A 13337-nucleotide genomic window follows, 5' to 3' on the forward strand; every position below is an offset into this window, starting at 1 on the left:
TTCTTACTATTGGTGTTTGTTACTGGTACATCTTAAGCTCTGTTGTTACTCCCTGTTCTGTTCTTACTATTGGTGTTTGTTACTGGTACATCTTATGCTCTGTTGTTACTCCCTGTTCTGTTCTTACTATTGCTGTTTGTTAGTAGTACATCTTAAGCTTTGTTGTTACTCCTTGTTCTGTTCTTACAATTGCTGTTTGTTATTAGTACATCTTAAGCGCTGTTGTTACTCCCTGTTCTGTTGTTACTATTGCTGTTTGTTACTAGTTTATCTGTAGCTCTGTTGTTACTCCCTCTTCTGTTTTTACTATTGGTGTTTGTTACTAGTACATCTTAAGCTCTGTTGTTACTCCCTGTCCTGTTTTTACTATTGTTGTTTGTTACTAGTACTTCTTAAGCTCTGTTGTTACTCCCTGTTCTGTTCTTACTATTGCTGTTTGTTACTAGTACATATTAAGCTCTGTTGTTACTCCCTGTTCTGTTCTTACTATTGGTGTTTGTTACTGGTACATCTTAAGCTCTGTTGTTACTCCCTCTTCTGTTCTTACTATTGGTGTTTGTTACTAGTACATCTTAAGCTCTGTTGTTACTCCCTGTTCTGTTTTTACTATTGGTGTTTGTTACTGGTACATCTCAAGCTCTGTTGTTACTCCCTGTCTTCTTTTTACTGTTGGTGTTTGTTACTAGTAAATCTTAAGCTCTGTTGTTACTCCCTTTCCTGTTTATACTATTGGTGTTTGTTACTAGTACATCTTAAACTGTTGTTACTCCCTGTCCTGTTTTTACTATTGGTGTTTGTTACTAGTACACCTGAAGCTCTGTTGTTACTCCCTGTTCTGTTCTTACTATTGGTGTTTGTTACTGGTACATCTTATGCTCTGTTGTTACTCCCTGTTCTGTTCTTACTATTGCTGTTTGTTAGTAGTACATCTTAAGCTTTGTTGTTATTCCCTGTTCTGTTCTTACAATTGCTGTTTGTTATTAGTACATCTTAAGCGCTGTTGTTACTCCCTGTTCTGTTGTTACTATTGCTGTTTGTTACTAGTATATCTGTAGCTCTGTTGTTACTCCCTGTCCTGTTTTTACTATTGGTGTTTGTTACTAGTACATCTTAAGCTCTGTTGTTACTCCCTGTCCTGTTTTTACTATTGTTGTTTGTTACTAGTACATCTTAAGCTCTGTTGTTACTCCCTGTTCTGTTCTTACTATTGCTGTTTGTTACTAGTACATATTAAGCTCTGTTGTTACTCCCTGTTCTGTTCTTACTATTGGTGTTTGTTACTGGTACATCTTAAGCTCTGTTGTTACTCCCTCTTCTGTTCTTACTATTGGTGTTTGTTACTAGTACATTTTAAGCTCTGTTGTTACTCCCTGTTCTGTTTTTACTATTGGTGTTTGTTACTGGTACATCTTAAGCTCTGTTGTTACTCCCTGTCTTCTTTTTACTGTTGGTGTTTGTTACTAGTAAATATTAAGCTCTGTTGTTACTCCCTTTCCTGTTTATACTATTGGTGTTTGTTACTAGTACATCTTAAACTGTTGTTACTCCCTGTCCTGTTTTTACTATTGGTGTTTGTTACTAGTACATCTGAAGCTCTGTTGTTACTCCCTGTTCTGTTCTTACTATTGGTGTTTGTTACTGGTACATCTTAAGCTCTGTTGTTACTCCCTGTTCTGTTCTTACTATTGGTGTTTGTTACTGGTACATCTTATGCTCTGTTGTTACTCCTGTTCTGTTCTTCTTATTGCTGTTTGTTAGTAGTACATCTTAAGCTTTGTTGTTACTCCCTGTTCTGTTCTTACTATTGCTGTTTGTTATTAGTACATCTTAAGCGCTGTTGTTACTCCCTGTTCTGTTGTTACTATTGCTGTTTGTTACTAGTATATTTGTAGCTCTGTTGTTACTCCCTGTCCTGTTTTTACTATTGGTGTTTGTTACTAGTACATCTTAAGCTCTGTTGTTACTCCCTGTCCTGTTTTACTATTGTTGTTTGTTACTAGTACATCTTAAGCTCTGTTGTTACTCCCTGTCCTGTTTTTACTATTGGTGTTTGTTACTAGTACATCTGAAGCTCTGTTGTTTCTCCCTGTTCTGTTCTTACTATTAGTGTTTGTTACTAGTACATCTTAAGCTCTGTTGTTACTCCCTGTCTTGTTCTTACTGTTGGTGTTTGTTATTAGTACATCTGAAGCTCTGTTGTTACTCCCTGTTCTGTTCTTACTATTAGTGTTTGTTACTAGTACGTCTTAAGCTCTGTTGTTACTCCCTGTTCTTGTACATTACATTAAACAAAAACGTGATTTCTATAGACATTCATTTCACTATCTTGCTAAGCTCCCTAATTTTTTAGCTATTGTCAAACAGTTCCTAATACAAGGTATTTTAACTGACACACTGTAGTTACATGACATTTTTGTATAGTACACATGCAATATTTGACAATACAAAGTACACGTTACATTCACAATTATAGTTCGTGTGGAAATTGACGGTTGGTCTGAACTGACAGTATCATAAAATAATTATTGTTTGACAGTTGATTAGTTTTATATTCAAATACAGTCGCATGAAGCATTTGATATTTTTATTAACACAATTTGAAGAACATGACAGGTGTTTAATATGAGGATTGAGATAAGTTTTTCTTGTATATATCTGGTATATTTTGGTTATTTCATTCTATATATTTTGTTTCGCTTGTTCTCTACCACTGGTATTTTAGCGGTAAGTTCTAGAGCTTATGACAACAAAAAAGCCCTGTCTCGATACCAGGTGGGTGCAGGACTCAGATATCCCATTTTATAGCTTTGTGTTTAACAACGAACACACACACATCTGCTCTGACTAAAAGTATTGATCTAATATGAAAAACAAGAGAAATAAATCGAACTTATTATTACACTTAATACTTGAAAACAAAAGTCGCAGCTATAACTCTTATTCGTTTGATAATAATATAAGTGTTTCAAGTTATCTCTACATAACTGTGTCTACGCAATCTCAACTATCCCTCCTCCAGTGGCTCTGCGGTACGTGTAGTGGTCACAGCATAATTTTTTTTTTTTAATTTAGTGCAAAGCTGCACGAGGGCTATCTGCGCTGGCCGTCCCGAATTTAGCAGTGTAAGACCAGAGGGAAGGCAGCTGTTGGGCTACTCTTTTACCAACGAATAGTGGGATTGATCGTAATTTATAACGTCCCCACGGCTGAAAGGGCGAGCATGTTCGGTGCGACCTGGATTCGAACTCGTGACCTTCGGATTATGAGTTGTATGCCTTAACCACCTGGCTATGCGGGCCCCACAGCACAGATAGCTTATTGTCTAGTTTTGCGCTTAACAACAAACAGACTGGTTGTATTATATATATTCTTGTTATTTTAATTTCGAAAGTTTTATTTATTTAGTTGAACACCTTAGAGGGATTTCTATTCGCTGTTTTAAAATTGTTTCATTCCAGTTTCCACCTATTAGATCGCTTTATTTCTTTTGTCTTGAAAGATTTTGACAAGTGAAAAAGGTGTTGATAGGTGGATTTGAAAACTGTATATATTACAAGTGTTTGTATCTTGAGTACGCTTAACACCACAAATATATATACATATATATAAAGTGTTTATCAGGGATATTTTTGGCAATACAAATATTAAATATAAATTAAAATTATTGTTAATTTTACAACAAGATTCAGGTAATAAATAATGTTTAGTCTTCTGTAGCTATTACATCAAAATATACTGAACAGAAACTGAAGTGAAAGTTGATTCAGGTAACAGATTCAATCACTTAACAGTGTACACACCTTCGAATGTATTTGTTTTACAGTTACAATGCCTACACTGGTTGGGATATGCATTGGAAGCGCTTTTTTTGTCTTCACGTTAGCAGCAGTCACGTGCTATTGTTATCGACGTAAAACGTTGCAGGTCGTTCACAAACTGTGTTTCATTTTCAAGAAAATGTCCAGGAAAACCTGTCGTTCTGCGAAAACCAACTGCCTTGAAAACAGCCAGAAGTTTGAAACAAAACTCAAGTTCCACAAACCAAAATAAGCCTCTCTTTGACAAGTCATCTTCCGCTTCTCAGAACATGGACAGAGGAAATACTGACACTCTGAGGTATCAATCACCAGGTGTCCACGAATGTAAACAGTCGATCCCAAAGTGTCACATTAAAAACGAAAACGAAGTTCATGGTTGTCATGGTAATAAAGAGAAAGAAGGAAATAAGAGAGAGAAAGAAATTATTAATGAACACGATAGCAAGCTTGGCAAACTCCACTTTCGGTTGAGGTACTCGGCAGAGAAGCAGTCCCTGCTGGTCACCATTGTTCAATGTACGCACCTGCCACCGAAAGACTTGAACAAGGGGACATCTGACCCTTACGTTAAGCTGTTGTTGCTTCCGGATAAACAGCACAAAGTGAAAACCAGAGTACTGCGGAACACCTTACACCCTCATTATGACGAAGAATTCACGTTTTACGGCATCACTCCCAACAAGCTTGAGGTCACTACCCTACACTTTGTGGTTCTTAGCTTTGACCGATACTCCAGAGATGACATCATTGGGGAAGTCATTTATCCCTTTCAAAACTGCGAGTTTGAAGAATTAGAGAAGGAAATTACTCTCACAAAGGAAATTGCTCCCCGGACACTGAAGGTAAATCACTTTGAACTGTGACAACTTAATATACATATAGTATTATATATATGACATATATACTAATAATAATAATATACATAATGTTTAATGGAAACGGAACATTTTTATTCTGAAGAACTAATTTATTTTTTAGGATATTTCTTGTTTTGAGAAATACTCGTATTACGCTCTACTGAATTATTGTGGACTTAAAACTTTTCCTCAGAAATAAAGTAACTCGATTATCTTAAGCCTAGTTAGGTCACCATCACATCATTGTTGACACGTCGATTCTGACATCGGTACATTCTTCTGCTAATTTCATGTACATTTAAGATCCATATTTTCGTTTATAAATTATTCTTAATGATTGTAGTTTCAACTCAATGTTGATGACTGGTTGAAAGTTTTGTTTTGAGATTTATCTTATAAGTAAACGTTTGAAAAACAACACTTGTTTCATATTGCAAACGTTCTCTGATAGCTTCGGTCACACGGACGTGGAGAGTTGCTGGTTTCTCTGTGTTACCAACCTGCAGCGAGCAGATTGACAGCCGTGGTACTGAAAGCAAGAAACCTTCCGAAGGTGAACGTGACTGGAATAAGTGGTAAACTTCACACCACGGTGTTCTTTAGGATTCTAGTTTTATTTCATTTCAGTCCAGCTATAACTTCAAAACTTAGTTAAATACTTGTAGAATGTAAGGCCACACTTAGTATATCCAGGGGCGAAATTGTTAAAAAAGTTAAAAAAGGTCAGCTGAAGTAATGGAGTAATTTAGAAAACAAAACAACTTTGTGTATACATTAAAAAACAACAAAGCAGTTCTACTAAATATAAAGTCTACTAATATACGCTATACCTATATAAAGTCTACTAATATACGTTATACCTGTATAAAGTCTACTAATATACGTTCTACCAAATATAAAGTCTACTAATATACGTTATACCTGTATAAAGTCTACTAATATACGTTCTACCAAATATAAAGTCTACTAATATACGTTATACCTGTATAAAGTCTACTATACGTTCTACCAATATAAAGTCTACTAATATACGTTCTACCAAATATAAAGTCTACTAATATACGTTCTACCAAATATAAAGTCTACTAATATACGTTATACCTGTATAAAGTCTACTAATATACGTTCTACCAAATATAAAGTCTACTAATATACATTATACCTGTATAAAGTCTACTAATATACGTTTTACCAAATATAAAGTATATTAATATACGTTATACCTGTATAAAGTCTACTAATATACGTTCTACCAAATATAAAGTCTACTAATATCGTTCTACCAAATATAAAGTATATTAATATACGTTATAACCTGTATAAAGTCTACTAATATACGTTCTACCAAATATAAAAGTATACTAATATACGTTATACCTGTATAAAGTCTACTAATATACGTTCTACCAAATATAAAGTCTACTAATATAAGTTCTACCAAATATAAAGTCTACTATATATGTTTCTACCAAATATAAAGTATACTAATATCGTTATACCTGTATAAAGTCTACTAATATACGTTCTACCAAATATAAAGTCTACTAATATAAGTTCTACCAAATATAAAGTCTACTAATATAAGTTCTACCTGTATAAAGTCTACTAATATACGTTCTACCAAATATAAAGTTTACTAATATAAGTTCTACCTGTATAAAGTCTACTAATATAAGTTCTACCAAATATAAAGTCTACTAATATAAGTTCTACCAATATAAAGTCTACTAATATACGTTCTACCAAATATAAAGTCTACTAATATAAGTTCTACCAATATAAAGTCTACTAATATAAGTTCTACCTGTATAAAGTCTACTAATATACCTTATACCAATATAAAGTCTACTAATATAAGTTCTACCAGTATAAAGTCTACTAATATAAGTTCTACGGTATAAAGTTTACTAATATAAGTTCTACTAAAGTATAAAGTTTACTAATATAAGTTCTATCAATATAAAGTCTACTAATATAAGTTCCACCAATGTAAAGTTTACTAATGTAAAGTCTACTAATATAAGTTCTACCGATATACCTTCTACCTATGTAAAGTTTACTATTATAAGTAATACCAATATAAAGTCTACTAATATAAGTAATACCAATATAAAGTCTACTAATATAAGTAATGCCAATATAAGTTCTACGATATAAGTTTTACCAATGTAAAGTTTACTAATATAAGTTCTACCAATATAAAGTCTACTAATATAAGTAATGCCAATGTAAGTTCTACCGATATGCATTCTACCAATGTAAAGTCTACTAATATAAGTTCTACCAATGTAAAGTCTACTAATATAAGTTATAACAATATCTACCTAGGTACTACTAGTATAAGTTATACCAATATAGGTATCACTAATACAGGTTATACCAATATAAAGTCTACTAATATAAGTTATACCAATATAAAGTCTACTAATATAAGCTCTACCAATGTAAAGTCTACTAATATAAGTTCCACCGATGTAAAGTCTACTAATATAATTTCTACCAATATAAAGTCTACTAATATAAGTTCCAATCGTGTATATGTTCTACCAATGTAAAGTTTACTAATATAAGTTGCACCAATATACACACATGAACATTCCTGTTTTATATCCTACTTAAGATACACATGTCTGAATACCATGTAGAGTTGTAGTTTCTAAATGAATATCTCCTGTTTTATATCCTACTTAAGATACACATGTCTGAATACCCTGTAGAGTTGTAGTTTCTAAATGAATATCTCTTGTTTTATATCCTACTTAAGATACACATGTCTGAATACCATGTAGAGTTGTAGTTTTTAAATGAATATCTCTTGTTTTATATCCTACTTAAGATACAAATGTGTGAATACCATGTAGAGCTGTAGTTTCTAAATGAATATCTCTTGTTTTATATCCCACTTAAGATACACATGTCTGAATACCATGTAGAGTTGTAGTTTTAAATGAATATCTCCTGTTTTATATCCTACTTAAGATACACATGTCTGAATACCCTGTAGAGTTGTAGTTTCTAAATGAATATCTCTTGTTTTATATCCTACTTAAGATACACATGTCTGAATACCATGTAGAGTTGTAGTTTCTAAATGAATATCTCTTGTTTTATATCCTACTTAAGATACACATGTCTGAATACCCTGTAGAGTTGTAGTTTCTAAATGAATATCTCTTGTTTTATATCCTACTTAAGATACACATGTCTGAATACCATGTAGAGTTGTAGTTTTTAAATGAATATCTCTTGTTTTATATCCTACTTAAGATACAAATGTGTGAATACCATGTAGAGCTGTAGTTTCTAAATGAATATCTCTTGTTTCATATCCTACTTAAGATACACATGTCTGAATACCCTGTAGAGCTGTAGTTTCTAAATGAATATCTCTTGTTTTATATCCTACTTAAGATACACATGTCTGAATACCCTGTAGAGTTGTAGTTTCTAAATGAATATCTCTTGTTTTATATCCTACTTAAGATACACATGTCTGAATACCATGTAGAGATGTAGTTTCTAAATGAATATCTCTTGTTTTATATCCTACTTAAGATACACATGTCTAAATACCATGTAGAGCTGTAGTTTCTAAAGGAATATCTCTTGTTTTATATCCTACTTAAGATACACATGTCTGAATACCATGTAGAGTTGTAGTTTCTAAATGAATATCTCTTGTTTTATATCCTACTTAAGATACACATGTCTGAATACCCTGTAGAGCTGTAGTTTCTAAATGAATATCTCTTGTTTTATATCCTACTTAAGATACACATGTCTGAATACCATGTAGAGTTGTAGTTTCTAAATGAATATCTCTTGTTTTATATCCTACTTAAGATACACATGTCTAAATACCATGTAGAGCTGTAGTTTCTAAAGGAATATCTCTTGTTTTATATCCTACTTAAGATACACATGTCTGAATACCATGTAGAGTTGTAGTTTCTAAATGAATATCTCTTGTTTTATATCCTACTTAAGATACACATGTCTGAACACCATGTAGAGCTGTAGTTTCTAAATGAATATCTCTTGTTTTATATCCTACTTAAGATACACATGTCTGAATACCCTGTAGAGTTGTAGTTTCTAAATGAATATCTCTTGTTTTATATCCTACTTAAGATACACATGTATGAATACCATGTAGAGATGTAGTTTCTAAATGAATATCTCTTGTTTTATATCCTACTTAAGATACACATGTCTGAATACCATGTAGAGTTGTAGTTTCTAAATGAATATCTCTTGTTTTATATCCTACTTAAGATACACATGTCTAAATACCATGTAGAGCTGTAGTTTCTAAAGGAATATCTCTTGTTTTATATCCTACTTAAGATACACATGTCTGAATACCATGTAGAGTTGTAGTTTCTAAATGAATATCTCTTGTTTTATATCCTACTTAAGATACACATGTCTGAATACCCTGTAGAGCTGTAGTTTCTAAATGAATATCTCATGTTTTATATCCTACTTAAGATACACATGTCTGAATACCATGTAGAGCTGTAGTTTCTAAATGAATATCTCTTGTTTTATATCCTACTTAAGATACACATGTCTGAATACCCTGTAGAGTTGTAGTTTCTAAATGAATATCTCTTGTTTTATATCCTACTTAAGATACACATGTCTGAATACCATGTAGAGATGTAGTTTCTAAATGAATATCTCTTGTTTTATATCCTACTTAAGATACACATGTCTAAATACCATGTAGAGCTGTAGTTTCTAAAGGAATATCTCTTGTTTTATATCCTACTTAAGATACACATGTTCGAATACCATGTAGAGTTGTAGTTTCTAAATGAATATCTCTTTGTTTTATATCCTACTTTAGATACACATGTCTGAACACCATGTAGAGTTGTAGTTTCTAAATGAATATCTCTTTGTTTTATATCCTACTTAAGATACACATGTCTGAATACCCTGTAGAGCTGTAGTTTCTAAATGAATATCTCATGTTTTATATCCTACTTAAGATACACATGTCTGAATACCATGTAGAGCTGTAGTTTCTAAATGAATATCTCTTGTTTTATATCCTACTTAAGATACACATGTCTGAATACCCTGTAGAGCTGTAGTTTCTAAATGAATATCTCATGTTTTATATCCTACTTAAGATACACATGTCTGAATACCATGTAGAGCTGTAGTTTCTAAATGAATATCTCTTGTTTTATATCCTACTTAAGATACACATGTCTGAATACCTGTAGAGTTGTAGTTTCTAAATGAATATCTCTTTGTTTTATATCCTACTTAAGATACACATGTCTGAATACCATGTAGAGATGTAGTTTCTAAATGAATATCTCTTGTTTTATATCCTACTTAAGATACACATGTCTAAATACCATGTAGAGCTGTAGTTTCTAAAGGAATATCTCTTGTTTTATATCCTACTTAAGATACACATGTTCGAATACCATGTAGAGTTGTAGTTTCTAAATGAATATCTCTTGTTTTTATATCCTACTTAAGATACACATGTCTGAACACCATGTAGAGTTGTAGTTTCTAAATGAATATCTCTTGTTTTATATCCTACTTAAGATACACATGTCTGAATACCCTGTAGAGCTGTAGTTTCTAAATGAATATCTCATGTTTTATATCCTACTTAAGATACACATGTCTGAATACCATGTAGAGCTGTAGTTTCTAAATGAATATCTCTTGTTTTATATCCTACTTAAGATACACATGTCTGAATACCCTGTAGAGCTGTGTAGTTTCTAAATGAATATCTCATGTTTTATATCCCACTTAAGATACACATGTCTGAATACCATGTAGAGTTGTAGTTTCTAAATGAATATCTCTTGTTTTATATCCTACTTAAGATACACATGTCTGAATACCCTGTAGAGTTGTAGTTTCTAAATGAATATCTCTTGTTTTATATCCTACTTAAGATACACATGTCTGAATACCATGTAGAGATGTAGTTTCTAAATGAATATCTCTTGTTTTATATCCTACTTAAGATACACATGTCTAAATACCATGTAGAGCTGTAGTTTCTAAAGGAATATCTCTTGTTTTATATCCTACTTAAGATACACATGTCGAATACCATGTAGAGTTGTAGTTTCTAAATGAATATCTCTTGTTTTATATCCTACTTTAGATACACATGTCTGAACACCATGTAGAGTTGTAGTTTCTAAATGAATATCTCTTGTTTTATATCCTACTTAAGATACACATGTCTGAATACCCTGTAGAGCTGTAGTTTCTAAATGAATATCTCATGTTTTATATCCTACTTAAGATACACATGTCTGAATACCATGTAGAGCTGTAGTTTCTAAATGAATATCTCTTGTTTTATATCCTACTTAAGATACACATGTCTGAATACCCTGTAGAGCTGTAGTTTCTAAATGAATATCTCATGTTTTATATCCCACTTAAGACACATGTCTGAATACCATGTAGAGCTGTAGTTTCTAAATGAATATCTCTTGTTTTATATCCTACTTAAGATACACATGTCTGAATACCCTGTAGAGTTGTAGTTTCTAAATGAATATCTCTTGTTTTATATCCCACTTAAGATACACATGTCTGAATACCATGTAGAGATGTAGTTTCTAAATGAATATCTCTTGTTTTATATCCTACTTAAGATACACATGTCTAAATACCATGTAGAGCTGTAGTTTCTAAAGGAATATCTCTTGTTTTATATCCCACTTAAGATACACATGTTCGAATACCATGTAGAGTTGTAGTTTCTAAATGAATATCTCTTGTTTTATATCCTACTTAAGATACACATGTCTGAACACCATGTAGAGTTGTAGTTTCTAAATGAATATCTCTTGTTTTATATCCTACTTAAGATACACATGTCTGAATACCCTGTAGAGCTGTAGTTTCTAAATGAATATCTCATGTTTTATATCCTACTTAAGATACACATGTCTGAATACCATGTAGAGCTGTAGTTTCTAAATGAATATCTCTTGTTTTATATCCTACTTAAGATACACATGTCTGAATACCCTGTAGAGCTGTAGTTTCTAAATGAATATCTCATGTTTTATATCCTACTTAAGATACACATGTCTGAATACCATGTAGAGTTGTAGTTTCTAAATGAATATCTCTTGTTTTATATCCTACTTAAGATACAATTGTGTGAATACCATGTAGAGCTGTAGTTTCTAAATGAATATCTCTTGTTGTATATCCTACCTAAGATACACAAGTATGAATACCTTGTAGAGCTGTAGTTTCCAAATGAATATCCGTGTTTTATATCCTACCTAAGATACACATGTCTGAATACCCTGTAGAGCTGTTATTTCTAAATGAATACCCTGGTTTTATATCCTACTTAAGATACGACTGAATACCCTGTAGAGCTGTAGTTTTTAAATGAACATCTCTATTTAAAGCATCCGTTTGTTGTTTTCAGGTTTTATTTGAGTTCATTTTTTCATATGGACCTAAATAATACCGTTAAGACAGTGAATCTGAAAATGGACCACTCGTCGTGAAGAATGAGATTACTGGTATTGTGTAGTGGTGAACAGTGGCTACGTACACTGCTATATAACTACACAAGACAGTGGCTACGTACACTGCTATATAACTACACAAGACAGTGGCTACATACACTGCTATATAACTACACAAGACAGTGGCTACGCACACTGCTATATACTAACCACACAAGACAGTGGCTACGTACACTGCCATATAACTATACATAATACCATATAGTTTAAAACGAATTTTGTTCATCTAATTCAAGACTAGCTTATTTTTTGTTAGGTATTTCTATACCTCAGAAATAAAGAAACATTTTTTCCAGTAGATTGTTCTACTTAAAGTTTTTCAAGCCGCTTGTTTATATGTACATAGTTTTTCTGTGTTAACCGAACGCCTATATTATCTTTAACAGATCCCTACGTCAAGTTGTATCTTCTATACAAGAACCAGAGAATTGCTAAGAAGAAGACGCACGTGAAGAAACGCATTACAGTTAACCCTCTGTTTAACGAGTCGTTTGTTTTTAATGTCCCTAATGAAGGGCTGGGATGTATGGGACTGGAGTTTCTTGTTCTGGACTGGGATTGTGTTACAAAGAACGAAGTGGTTGGTCGGCTGGTTCTAGGATCTCGGGTTGGGGGCGCTGCACAACACCACTGGCACGAGATTACCAACTCTCCTCGTAGACAGATAGCAGAGTGGCACAGACTCATGGAATGAGGGATCGTCTTATGTGCCTTCAGTAGTAGCTTAACTTCTCCGAGTTTGAGTTTAGAAATGTTGATAATATTGAAGCAAAACTAAACAGCTCTAGTTCAGTATCTTTCATTCACGCCGATATTTTGTGTATGTTTAATTATTTATCGAGTTTACAGCTGAATATTGAAAATAACGTTTCGTTTTGGAATAAGGTTGGCGTTTTCCCGTTTCATGTAGAAGTGTTGAAAACAAGCCTCATGTGTATATATATATATTTGTTTCCAATAAGACGCTTTCATCAAAGAAATAATTCTCTGTAAGTGAATTATTGTACATTATACCTTATATCAGGGATGGCGAACCTTTTGAGAGTGTGTTTCAAATTGGAGATAATCTTCTGAAAGATTCTCTCGTGTGCCAATGGTAATTGTGAATAGCA

The 13337-nt window shown here is 32.7% G+C and overlaps 1 pseudogene across 1 annotated transcript; it reads left to right on the forward strand.

Moving 5' to 3' along the window:
* The first annotated feature begins 3756 nt into the window (after positions 1-3756).
* Positions 3757-13066, forward strand: LOC143241908 (synaptotagmin-4-like; annotated as a pseudogene). Its single transcript, XR_013022338.1, has 3 exons — positions 3757-4660; positions 5127-5250; positions 12612-13066. The product of XR_013022338.1 is annotated as a synaptotagmin-4-like (transcript).
* Positions 13067-13337: the final 271 nt, after the last annotated feature.

Source organism: Tachypleus tridentatus, unplaced genomic scaffold (genome assembly GCF_004210375.1).
Source record: "Tachypleus tridentatus isolate NWPU-2018 unplaced genomic scaffold, ASM421037v1 Hic_cluster_1, whole genome shotgun sequence".
Taxonomy (NCBI): Eukaryota; Metazoa; Arthropoda; class Merostomata; order Xiphosura; family Limulidae; genus Tachypleus; species Tachypleus tridentatus.